The sequence below is a fragment of the Phocoena sinus genome, chromosome 20 (genome assembly GCF_008692025.1).
Source record: "Phocoena sinus isolate mPhoSin1 chromosome 20, mPhoSin1.pri, whole genome shotgun sequence".
In the NCBI taxonomy this organism is placed as follows: domain Eukaryota; kingdom Metazoa; phylum Chordata; class Mammalia; order Artiodactyla; family Phocoenidae; genus Phocoena; species Phocoena sinus.
The window spans coordinates 13775891-13787926 of NC_045782.1; the positions used below are offsets into that span (position 1 = coordinate 13775891).

Genomic DNA, 12036 nt, shown 5'->3' on the forward strand with positions numbered 1-12036 from the left:
TTACAACCCACAGTGGTAATTGCGTGAGTCTGGGAAGCAGTATTAGGGGAGGGGAGAGGGCGCTCAGCCGCACACGTGAAGAACACACGTACTGGTGAAAGAGGCAGCGGCCAAAAGAACTCCCACTTCATTTCATTGAACGCACTTTATTTTGGATTTAAGAGTGGCCTGGGGACTTCCCTGGCGGTCCAGTGGTTAAGACTTTGCCTTCCAATGCAGGGGATGTGGGTTTGATCCCTAGTCAGGGCACTAAGATCCCACATGCCTCGCGGCCAAAAAACCAAAAACATAAAACAGAAGCAATAGTGCAACAAATTCAGTAAAGACTTTAAAAATGGTCCACATCAAAAAAGTAATAAATAATAATTAAAAAAAAAAGAGTGGCCTGCCCTAATATGGCTTCCCGAGCCCTTTGTAAATGTCATGACAAGGCCAGCATCGCCCTAGAGCTGTGTGTGGCCATCTGTGCCTGCAGGGGGGAAACAGCCAGCCTCCCTGAGGACACCCTGACAGAGGAAAGAGGACAGCAAAGCTGCGACGTGGGGAGAAAGTCAAAAGCCCTGACAGAGGTATTTGAACCTCCGCCTTCAGTAGAACCCAGCAGAAGAGCTACCTCTAGACTATGAACTAACACGTTTTCTTTATGGCTGAAAAACATGCTCAAAAAGCAAACTTAAGTCTGCTTCCGCTGCAGGAAGCTCCTTCCTTGTTGAAAGGAGGGATTGTATCTCCCTGTCTTTCCCAGGTTTCCGGGAGGCCCACTTCTCCTGATGCTGGGACTCCTTCCTTCCCCTGCTGCTCCTCGCCCTGTGTGTGGCTCAGTCCCAGACAGAGCTCTCTTCTGACCTTCTTCATCTCTGGGATCTGCAGGGGTTTCACGCCTGGGGACAAGGATACCGAGCTTCTGTGTGTGTCTATGTTATGGCTTCCTTTACCAGTTTGTTGCCAAGTCTGAGGTGAGGCTAGTCGAATAAACAGCGGCTCACACCACCTCCTGGGACAGGCAGGGAGTGGGCGGTTTGCTCTGCTGGATCGCTTCACTTATATCTACCAAGGCTGGGGAGCAAAGAAGCTTTTATACTTGTCATTTCTGCCGCCTGGACAGAGGTATTTTAATCATCAGAAGGTTTGGTCTTAGAACAACAGTTGGCATTGCTATCAGAGACCAAAATCCGTAACTCGGGAAGTTTTACCTGAAGAGTAGTAACCAATCAAAAGGGGCGATGGAATGGAAATGGGTCTCACTGAGCAGCCCCTCTCAAACCCATTCCCTCCCAAGAGGGTGCCTCACTCAGCAGCTGCTTCCTCTCCGCTTCCTACCATCCTGCCTCCCTCACTCCCAGATTCAGCACCCCCAAAACAGTTGTGGTGCAGTGAGAAATCCCTCCACTTTCCAGCCAGAAGGCAGGAGTTTGAGGCCTGTCTCTGCTGTCACATACCAGCAGGGCAACCTCTCTAGGGGTCAGTTTCCTCATCTGCAAAGTGGTGACGATGCCACCTACTTCAGGGGTTGTTGGGAAGACTCAATGACATAATAGGTGTTGAAAGCTACACAGATATTAGGTCTATTTCCAGGGCTTTTGACCAGCCTGGGCAAATGCATGTTTGCACCTAGGGATACATACATATATATCAAGTGGAGATATCAAGATGGACATATGAGTCTGGAGCTTGGAAGAGAGAAACTGAAATTCAGAAGTCATCAGCTTATAGATGACACTTAAGTCTGTAGGACTAAAAATCACCTAGGAAGAGGGTACAGACAGAAGAGAAAAGAAGAGAAGAGAAGACGGCCCAGGGCTGAGCCCTTGGACACCCCAATGTTCAGCAGTCTAGAAGAAAAAAGGGAGGGAGGAAAGATGCAAGAGAAAAACCACCAGTGACAGAAGAGAAAATCAGGGACTATGGTGTCACAGAAGCCAAACAAAAGTGTTGGAAGGAAGAGGAAAAGAGTGATTATGTCTTACATTGTTGAAAATTCACGTAAGATTAGGACAGAGGATGACCACCAAACTGGACACCAGGGAAGTCACTGATGACCTCGACAAGAGTGATTCCAGTGGAGACAGTGCGTGTGAGAGCAGGGGCCAGCAAATGATGGCCTCGGGGCCAAGCCCAGTGTGCCACCTGTTTCTGTAAACAATGACAGCTTGGATCACACCAATCCCGTTCATTTAGGAATTGTCTGTGGCCACTTGCTCCACGTAACAGCAGGGATGGGTAGTTGCCAGAGACCAGATGGCATATAAAATCTAAAGTACTTACTACCTGGTCCTTAATAGAAAATGCTTGCTGACTCCTGGTATAGACTATTTTTTCAAGAAGCTTTTATTGTGAGAAGACAAGACAGTAAACAAGAAGAGGAGAAATCGATTGGGGGGTAGGGGGTGGGTAACGGGACAATTTCGGAAGAGAAGGACTTTTTTATAATGTTCTTGAATTGTTTACTGTTTAAGTACCAGCTCTCTAACGGGGTTGTAAGTATCCTTTAGAGTGTGGCCCAAGGATATGAATGGCACTCTTAAATCCCCTATGGTTCAGGCAATTGCCCATTCTGGTGGCCAGAATGACAGGCCCAGCTGATAAGTACTGTCTCAGTATTATCACCACTAGCTCCTTCTCACTCCAAAAGTGACTCTGATGATAAATCATATGACCACCTCAATTACAGCATCTAACCAAAGCTGGAGCACAGCTGGAACTCGACAAATATTTGCCAACAGATTAAAAACATCGTGGGGGGGCTTCCCTGGTGGCGCAGTGGTTGAGAGTCCGCCTGCCGATGCAGGGGACGCGGGCTCGTGCCCCGGTCCGGGAAGATCCCACATGCCGCGGAGCGGCTGGGCCCGTGAGCCATGGCCGCCGAGCCTGCGCGTCCGGAGCCTGTGCTCCGCAACGGGAGAGGCCACAACAGTGAGAGCCCCGCATACCGCAAAAAAAAAAAAAAACCCAAAAACACCGTGGGGCACTTCTCAGAAGAGGAGCAGTGCTGAGGCTACTGTTCTGGATGAGGTAGGATGACACCCATAGCTTTCCCTAACTCCAGGCACAACTGTCAGCAGTGGTTCAAAAACACAGCATCACACTTTCTGCAACTGTTACCTATGTGGCTAATGTGGAATCTAATGCTCCTGGTGCTGCCAGGGGTGAGTAAATTCTAACCCCCCGGAACCTTCTAAAACATGTGGCCTCGTGGCACGGAAAAGCACTACAGAGGCCCTTGCCGGCAACTGCGCACCTTCTGGGGCACAGCTTGCATGAAATTCTGTGATCTTGCTGGTCATGTCATGGTATAAGGATGTGCTGATGGGATTGTAGCCATCATGTTCTGGCCAAACACTCTAAGACACATGACATTCAGCTAAGAAAGGCAAAAAGGGCCAGTTCTATACTTAGATCTCAGGGCTGAAGAAGTTTCCACGATCCTTTCTCAGAGAAAGGGTTTCTATCCCTATTTTTCTCTTACTCTCCATCTGGCATCCTACCAGAGCTGTCTCTGCTCAAGGTACCACTCTTTTCTTTCAGCAAACAAGTAAGACTCACACAATCTTACATTTCACAGTCTTAAAGAAAGACAAACTGTCTGCCAGATTTTTTTTTTTTCAGGCTGGAATACTTTCACTTGTTATAACAATGCACTGAAGTCGAGGAAATTTAATATAATTCACTTTCCAGAGTCAAAAAGGTTCTTCTGAAGCATTCATTCCGTCAGCAAGTCCATTCTCAACACACACCCTAATATTTGATATCTAATGTCTAAAAATCAATCACACAGGAAGAGGAGTGTTTTGTAATTGGAAAAATCATAAGACCTATAAAAGGTTAAGATTTTATTTTTAAGTAACACTAAAATACTTTTATACCTAGCTAATCAGAAAATGTGCTGAAAGAAAGATTCTGGCACTGTCCCTAGACACTCTTTAAAATAAAATGTGGCTACTTTTCCATTCCAGGCTGTATGTGGATGAAAAACAGAACTAGTCACCCAAAAATGTCTGCTTTCAACCCACACCTTACCAGAGTTTCTGAATCGAGCACTGGAGCGTGGCTGCAGCCTGCATGGGAGGGTACTATTAGGAGGCAGTGGTCATCCTCTTTACTAACTCAAATCCTGCAATCATGGGATACAAGGTGACCCACTGAGCTGACCCAGAAGACTCAGCAGAACCAATTATGCTATCTCTGTATTTTTGTGCATCGTTAACTGTAACCATTCTTCTTAATTTTCCTTGCCTCCTGAAGTAGACTCTGAACAGGCCACCAAAGCCACACTAGGTCACGTGCGCAGAAGATAAGCAGCATGGAACCTGGCACAGACCCCACTGCTTTCTTCTTCTTTCATCTCTTTTTTCTCCCCAGCACTGTGTCAGCCACCTGTGTAGATAGAGCGGATCCGAGCCAATGGAAATGCCTTGAGAAATTAACATCCCCTCTGGCTCTTAGATGCATCTAATTTTGCAGTTTGCTCTATGAGAGAATTATATTGCCTTTATCCTGTGAGTCCACGGGCAGCCTTTAAGAGATTTAAAACTGAGATCCCATTTGCTGCCACTACAGGAAGGAGGAAGAGGCTGCTCATTTTCAGAAGAACTAATATGGCATTCTGTTCTCTGAAAAAAAATAAGGTGCTAATATTCAAGGTTACTGGGAAGAAAACGATATTTTCCCACTTATTCTGCTATCATTTCTGTGGTCCAACTTTACATCTGTCTGCCGGTTCCCTTCCTATTATTTGGAAAAACAATGTACTGTTTTAGTAAAAAGCAGGGGTTTTTTGAACCAGCAGACTGGGGTTCGAATGCCGGCCTTGCCACTTACTGTGTGATCTCTGGTAAGCCAGTTAACCTCTAGGAGGCGCAGACTCATCATTTCTAGAACAGGGACAATAGTCCCAACCCAGAGACTTGTTGTTAGGAAAACAGGACTTAGCAGTAAACACCTTGTGTACTGTTTACTCAGTACTGCCTTCCTCCTGGGAGTCTTCCTCTCACTGTGTTATGAGTCACTGTCCCAGAGGCAGACCAGGCCTAAGCTGGGCCACCTGGAGCTTTTCTGTGATTTTCCAGAACGAATTGGGAAGCAAAGTTTCTCTCTCTCTGGTGGTGGCATCGCCACGATGTGAAATTAGGTTAGATAGTAGCTGGTCTCCAGGTAGAGACAATGAAGCCGACTCCCGGAGAGAGACACAGACAGAAAGATCCAGAGCTGTATTCCAGTGCCACCTTCCACTGTTTGAAAAGCCCAGCAGAGAAACTACTCTTTCACAGACTGACTGTTCAAAACAAGACACAAGAGGCTTCCAAATAATCCCCCTTTTGCCTAAGCCAGTTTGAGCTGGGGTTTTGTCTTCTGCAGTCGAGAGAATCCTGACGGAGGATGCAGCTCATAGAAGGGGTTTACTAAATGGTAATTATTAATATTATTCCCAGATCTCCCAGATAGAGTGTGACATTTCAGATGAGACTGTCCCTCTAAGAACCAAAGGTTGTCGATCCGCATTTCAGAGCTTTGCAAATAGGCTGGTTAAGTTCAACATCTGCAGGCACACACACAAGAGTGGCTCATGGATCGGAGGGCGGTCCCCTTGAACCATGTTGTAAATGAGCCATTCTCCAGGGGAAGAAAAAAGTTTCAATCTTTTGTTCGCCCCGTCAACAAAAAGTGAGTGCCTACTATATGCACTAAGCTAGATACGGAGAGAAAAAGATCGCAGATGGGGACACATCTTTAAATAGCTTGTGAGGGATACGTAAGAAACAAATAACTAGGAGGTGAGACCGATAGAAAGAAGTATGAATGCCAGGATCATTTGGAAAGCAAGGGACTCCACAAAAATGTTGCTGAGGGCGACCACATCTGATGAGCCCTGAATAAAGTGCCCTGTGACATCCACTAAAGGCAGACACCTACGGGTAAGTAGCCTCTATTTATGGAATGTCCCCTCTTTTGACACTACTGGCTAGCCTGGTACCACTGAGAGCTGTTGCCATGGAAACAAGGCATCCCAGCTACAGCAGAGGTGCTTTAAGAACTCTCAGCAATAAAAACAACGCAGCCCATTCCCCACAATGGTGCTAAACAGGAGCAGAGGCTCCAGGGATGTCACCGCCACGGACGGCTGCACGCGCACAGCATCACGCTTCTCTGTGTCCTTGAACACACTAGGTACCTTCCGGGCCTGGCAGCCCCGGTCAAATGCCAGACGGGCACCCATCAGAGGCAAAGCATTGGTGCTAACGTTAGTTCCTCCTTAGCCCATTCAGAAACCTTGAGTATAAAGGGGCTTTATTTAAAGCACAGATTTCTTTCCAAGTTTGTGAACCAAAAGAATGTAAAGGGCAAAAGGAGTAATTTTCACCTTATTTGTTAAAATGCTCTGTTCCGCCTGTTACTTTAATTTACGATTTCTGCAAACCACATCCACTGAAAATGTGAACCAAAGAGTTCATTTTTATTGTTTTTAGGAAACAAGCCAGAAATTAAAATTGTAAGACAGGGCTGGGACACAAATTCAGCAGTACCCAAACAAGACTGAACACTTAAAGTTCTGCTTATACCTGTTATCACCTGTAACTTAAAATCTGTTCCTCCTGAAATAGCAGGGAGGGGGGAATGCACTCACGCACAGCCTCCTTTGATGAAATGCAACCCCTGAGGATGAGCGCATTCAAAGCAATAACTCCAAATGGAGTTGGAGAAGGAAAAACTCAAGCAAGAGTCTCAGCTGCTTTGCTGAATAAAAGGTACAGAAATGCTATACTGTAGAAAATGGGGGCACGTTTAAAGGAACAATCTGCCTGAGTTTAACAAAGGGCTATCTCCCGCAAATAGCTAGGACTTCCCAGCTGCCAAGTGAAATTCGAGTCCCCCACTGCAGTCACTCAGTAACTCTCATCTGTGTTACGGGTTTTCATTCAGGGCTTCATTTGGGGTTGACTTCTGGATGCTCCTTCAGCTGCTTTGTAGAGACACCTTCCATGCCAAAGCCCTTTAGGCTATGGCCTGCCTTGGGGTTTCATCTGGATGACTTTCTCTTCCTGTTTCACTTCCCTTCGGGATTGGGTCCCATGTGTTCAGGACCACAGGTGAATGCTCAGTTCTCTCCTTCCCTCCTGGAGTTCCTCTCTTCCAGTTTCTTCTTCATGCTGAGAGGGGCCCAGCTGGTTAAGGAGGCCACAGTCACTGTCACTTTTTGGATTCCCTTGTGAACCAGTTAACTTTCCAGGTTCTGCAGTGGAAAAAAAGTGGCTCCCAAATCTGCTTTTAAAGTGTGTCCCTGTTTAAAAAGAGAATTTGGTATACACAGGTAAGGCCAGATCAGAAAATCTGGACCTGTGACTAGCTCACCCAGTGTAATTTGGGGCAAGTCACAGAACCTGTGTGAGCCTGTTCCTACATCTGTAAAATTGGGAGAATAACATCTATGTGGCCTAATTCACATCTTTGTGAGGATTAAGTAATTGATGCAACAATGTTTTGCAGAATGTAAGATAAACATGTTTATTTGCTTTTTTGGTTTTGTTTTGTTTTTGGGGGGGTTTTTTTTTTGGCTGCACCTCACGGCTCATGGGATCTTAGTTCCCTGACCAGGGATCAAACAGGGGCCCTGGCAGTGAAAGTGCTGAGTGCTAACCACTGGACAACCAGGGCATTCCCCAAGATAAACATATTTATATTGTAATAAAACATAAGCACTATACATTAAGACAAACAAATCAAAATGTACCTTCTGCCTAAGCAACTCAAAATGTGTCTTTGCCTATAGTGAATCAATCAAGAATGACACATTAGTCTTCCAGCAGGACCTTCTTCATTCTAGAGATCTGGGTAATTACAGGGCTGACAAGTGTATTGGAACTTGACCACAAGATGCTAAGCCAGAAACCAAAATCTCCAAATATCAGAATCTCCAAGTATTCGATGAAAAAAAAAAAAGTACAGCACTTGGCTTAGCATAAATGATATTATATGAATAATAGTTGGCTGTCTGTCCCTACTGTTCTCATGTGACTGAGAACAAGAAGAGTTCAGAAGTATGACAAGAAGACAAGGGTGAGTAACTAGGTCGGAGACGGGGTAAAGACCCCTCAGTTCACCTCTTCTGTTTTATAGAAGATGGTATTTGGACCATCAGATTTACCTATCTTTAAGTATATCTGTAGAAGAAACATCCCCCTTCTGGTTGGGGGCCATTATGAGAGTGACACTCATGTAGTTTGCCCAACATGCAAATTCTAGGTGTCACATACAATGCCTAGAGGTGAACACAGCATCTGCTCAGAGGGTCCACAATATACCATGGAAACAAAAATCAGAAATCCTGGCATGTGATCCAATGCTATCTGAATGACCGTAAGTGTCTTGTATATTTTAGAGCTTTGATTTAGACAACTATAGAACACCAAACCAAAACAGACTAAAAAGGCATTATCTCTGGTTTGGCAAAACTAATCTCCTTCCAGAGGAGACCTTAGAGTCCAAATTAGAGTGAAGAGAATTTTACAGCTACGTTACAGACTCTTGAAAATAGGGATTTATGAATGGAAATGTTGACAGAACCACCACAGAACTGAATTCATGCTGCTCTAAATTCTGTATTTCCATGGATGAGAGAAGGGAGAGAAAAAAGGAGGTCAAGTTCTTACATGAAGTAACATAGTTTCAAATTCCCATCCATTGTTAAAACACACCTGGATGACTTCCCGTCAAGGATCTAAAACCCAGAAAACTTCACCTTGTCAGCAGCAATACTGCAATTTTTCTCATGGGCAAACTCAAACTAAGGGTGGAATTTTCCTTCCATCACTAACAACCAGCAGTCAAAAGCAAGAGTAACCTGGGTAACAGCCAGAGCAGCTACAGTCGTGATGAATAGCATTTTCCTCTTTAGATGTAGAGACTGTAGTTTAAACTTGTGACTGCCCTTAACATGGGAACAAGCAGATGGCAAAAGTTATGCTTGACCTTCTTTGTTGGCTCCTGTAGAGTGCCAATGTACATGGAGGTGGCTCAGAATAATAATACACTTCAGTGTTCCTCCTTGGCAATACTATTTTCCTAAAACCATTTTCAATAATCATGTTGCACACAAGTGGGACTTGATGTGCTTCTAAGGTCAGGAAGGAAATAGTCCAAATGCTGGACATGCTAACTAAAAGAAATCATCATGGTAGTTTTCTTTTTCGGAGAAGGCAGCAGTATTATTATTAGGTACTGAACACAAGAACTTCAGCCTGTAACTAATCTGAAACACATCGTCTGTATGGATTAAAGGAAGACAAAACAGGCTTGTCTAGAGGAAGAATATATTAAAGTTCAGAACAATATGGAAAAAAGTCTCCATTTCCATTTAATGTGAAGGAGATTAAATATTGAAATGATTAAAAATTACCATATGATCCAGCCATTCCACACCCTAGGTATATACTGAAAGGAACTGAAAGCAGGGACTCAGATATTTGTACGTCAGTGTTCATTATGGCATTGCTCACGTCCATGAACACATGAATGGATAAACAAAATGTGGTATACACACGCAATGGAGTATTACTCAGTTGTGAAAAAGGAACGAAGTTTTTGAACAGGAATGAAAATCCCAGATACACATACCAGGACAATACACTGTGACCCAGCAGGTATTTAAGGTGGGTTAAATATTAAAAACAAAACAAAACTAAGCTAATCATCAAACAGAAAAACCATATGCTCCTATCGGAAGAAGATGGAAAGGCATATGATAAAATTCAACATTTCTTTTTTGGCAAACAGGCTTAGTGAACCAAGGTTATGAGGATAAGTCCTTAATAGAGAATTTGGAAACGAGAGACCTTCACACTTGGTGTCAGCTCTAGAGGAGAAGGGTCTTGGCTCTGTTCATTGCATTATCGCCAGTGCCTAGAACACAGCCCAGCATGCGGAAAGCACTGACTTTCTGTAGGAGCGAATGAACAAATACACTAATTAGAGTCACTAAAATCAAGAACGAACTACCTGCCATTCCTACGTATTGAACACTGAAATATTATTCAGAAAGAGTATTTCTAAAAATTTTTATCTCAGGATCCCTTGATACTTTTGGAAATTACTGAGGGCCCCAAAGAGATTTTATGTGGGTTATAGCTATACCATATTGGAAATTAAAACTGAGAAGTTAAAAAAAATTTATTAATCCATTTAAAAATAACAATAATAAACCCATTACATGTTAACACAAATAACATGTTTTTATGAAAAATAACTACATTTCCTCCAAACAAATTTCTTGAGAGAGCGGCATCGTCTCTGTGACTTTGCAAATAACTTTAGTGCCTGCTTTAATAGACGCCACCTGGACTCTCATATATGCTTCTGTATTGAATCTGTTGTGATAAGTTGTTTTAGTTGAAAAACATGATGAAAATCTGGCTTCACACAGATTTGCAGTTAGAAAAGAAAGAAATATTTTAATATCCTTTTCAGGTACTTACTGATAATCCTTTTTGAAACTACATCAAAACTTGGAAAATGGTAGATTCTTTTTAAAATTTTTTAATCAAAGTATAGTTGGTTTACAATATTACATTAGTTTTAAATGTGTAACATAGTGATTCAGAAATTTTATAGATTATACTCCATAAAATTTATAATATTATATTAGTTTCAAGTATATAACATAGTGATTCAGAAATTTTATAGATTATATTCCACTAAAAGTTATTATAAAATATTGGCTACATTCCCTGTGCTGTACACTATATCCTTGTAGCTTATTTTACACATAGTAGTTTGTACCTCTTAATTCCTTACCCTTATTTTGCTCCTTCCCTTTCCCTCTCCCCACTGGTAACCACTCTGTGAGTCTGTTTCTGTTTCCTTATATTCATTCATTTTTTAGATTCCACATATAAGTAATAACACACAGTATTTGTATTTCTCTGACTTATTTCACTAAGTATAATATCCTCCAGGCCCATCTATGTTGTTGCAAACGGCAATTTTTCATTCTTTTTTCAGGACTGACTAATATTCCATTCCATATATATACATCACATCTTCTTTATCCATTCATCTGTCAATGGATACCTTATGCTGCTTCCATATCTTGGCTATTGTAAATAATGCAGCTATGAACATTGGGGTGCACGTATCTTTTCGAATTAGTGTTTTAATTTTCTTCGGATATATACCCAGGAGTGGAATTGCTGGATCATACGATAGTTCTACTTTAAGTTTTTTGAGGAAGAGTGCTAGATTCTTAAAGATTGGTTGCAATGTGGAATCTGAAATCTTATTACTGAACTTCTGATACTATGTTACATGAAAATCCACTGGTCAGTTGTGCTTTTGCCCAAGATGCAGAAAGCTCGAGTGTTGCTCTAACATTAACAATGAGAAAAAAAATAAACAGCAAAATCACAACATTTCTTGAACCCCTCAGAGAGCTGAAGGCAACCAGGTCTCCTGAAACCCAACAGATGGGGACACCCAAGAACTGCTTCATATGTGGCAGAGCCTAAGAGGAAGATGCCATCCCAGTGGACAGGAAGGAATCAACTATGGTTTTTAACAAATTGCTAAGGGCCAAGTGTGGGGCTAGTGCAACAGCGTGGAACCTCTGGGAACTGCATAGTCAGCAGTTTGCACCCCTCTCAGGCTCGTTTCCAAAACCTGCATCGGGTGCTCGTGAGAAAACCTGCAGGCAGAGGGGGAGACCAGAAAGGGCATCCCTTTGGGGTGCAGATGTGCAGGAGATTAACAGGCACTGTAGGAAAGGCTGGAAGCCTTGATAACCTTCACCTCTGCCTGAACCCACCTCTCTAAAGCCTTAAAACTCTGAGTGAGGGGCAGCCTGGCAAATGTCCGAGGTAAGTCTTAAGGACAGAACAAGAGAACAGAGCCTTTCACTACCTCTGATGCAACAATTCTGGGCCTCGGGTAAGCTGTGCTGCGACTTCCATTCACAAAGAACAGCACACCAGCGGACAGTAAGGAGGCTTTCAGAGCAAGGAAACCTACAGGTGCTTCAAAGCAGGGCGGTACGGATGGAAAGGAGTGGAG

General features: G+C 43.3%; 1 protein-coding gene across 1 annotated transcript in view; it reads right to left on the reverse strand.

The window, feature by feature from the left end:
• VPS53 (VPS53 subunit of GARP complex) overlaps positions 1 to 12036 on the reverse strand; it is a 123964-nt gene that overhangs the window by 92257 nt on the left and 19671 nt on the right. The window lies entirely within an intron of this gene.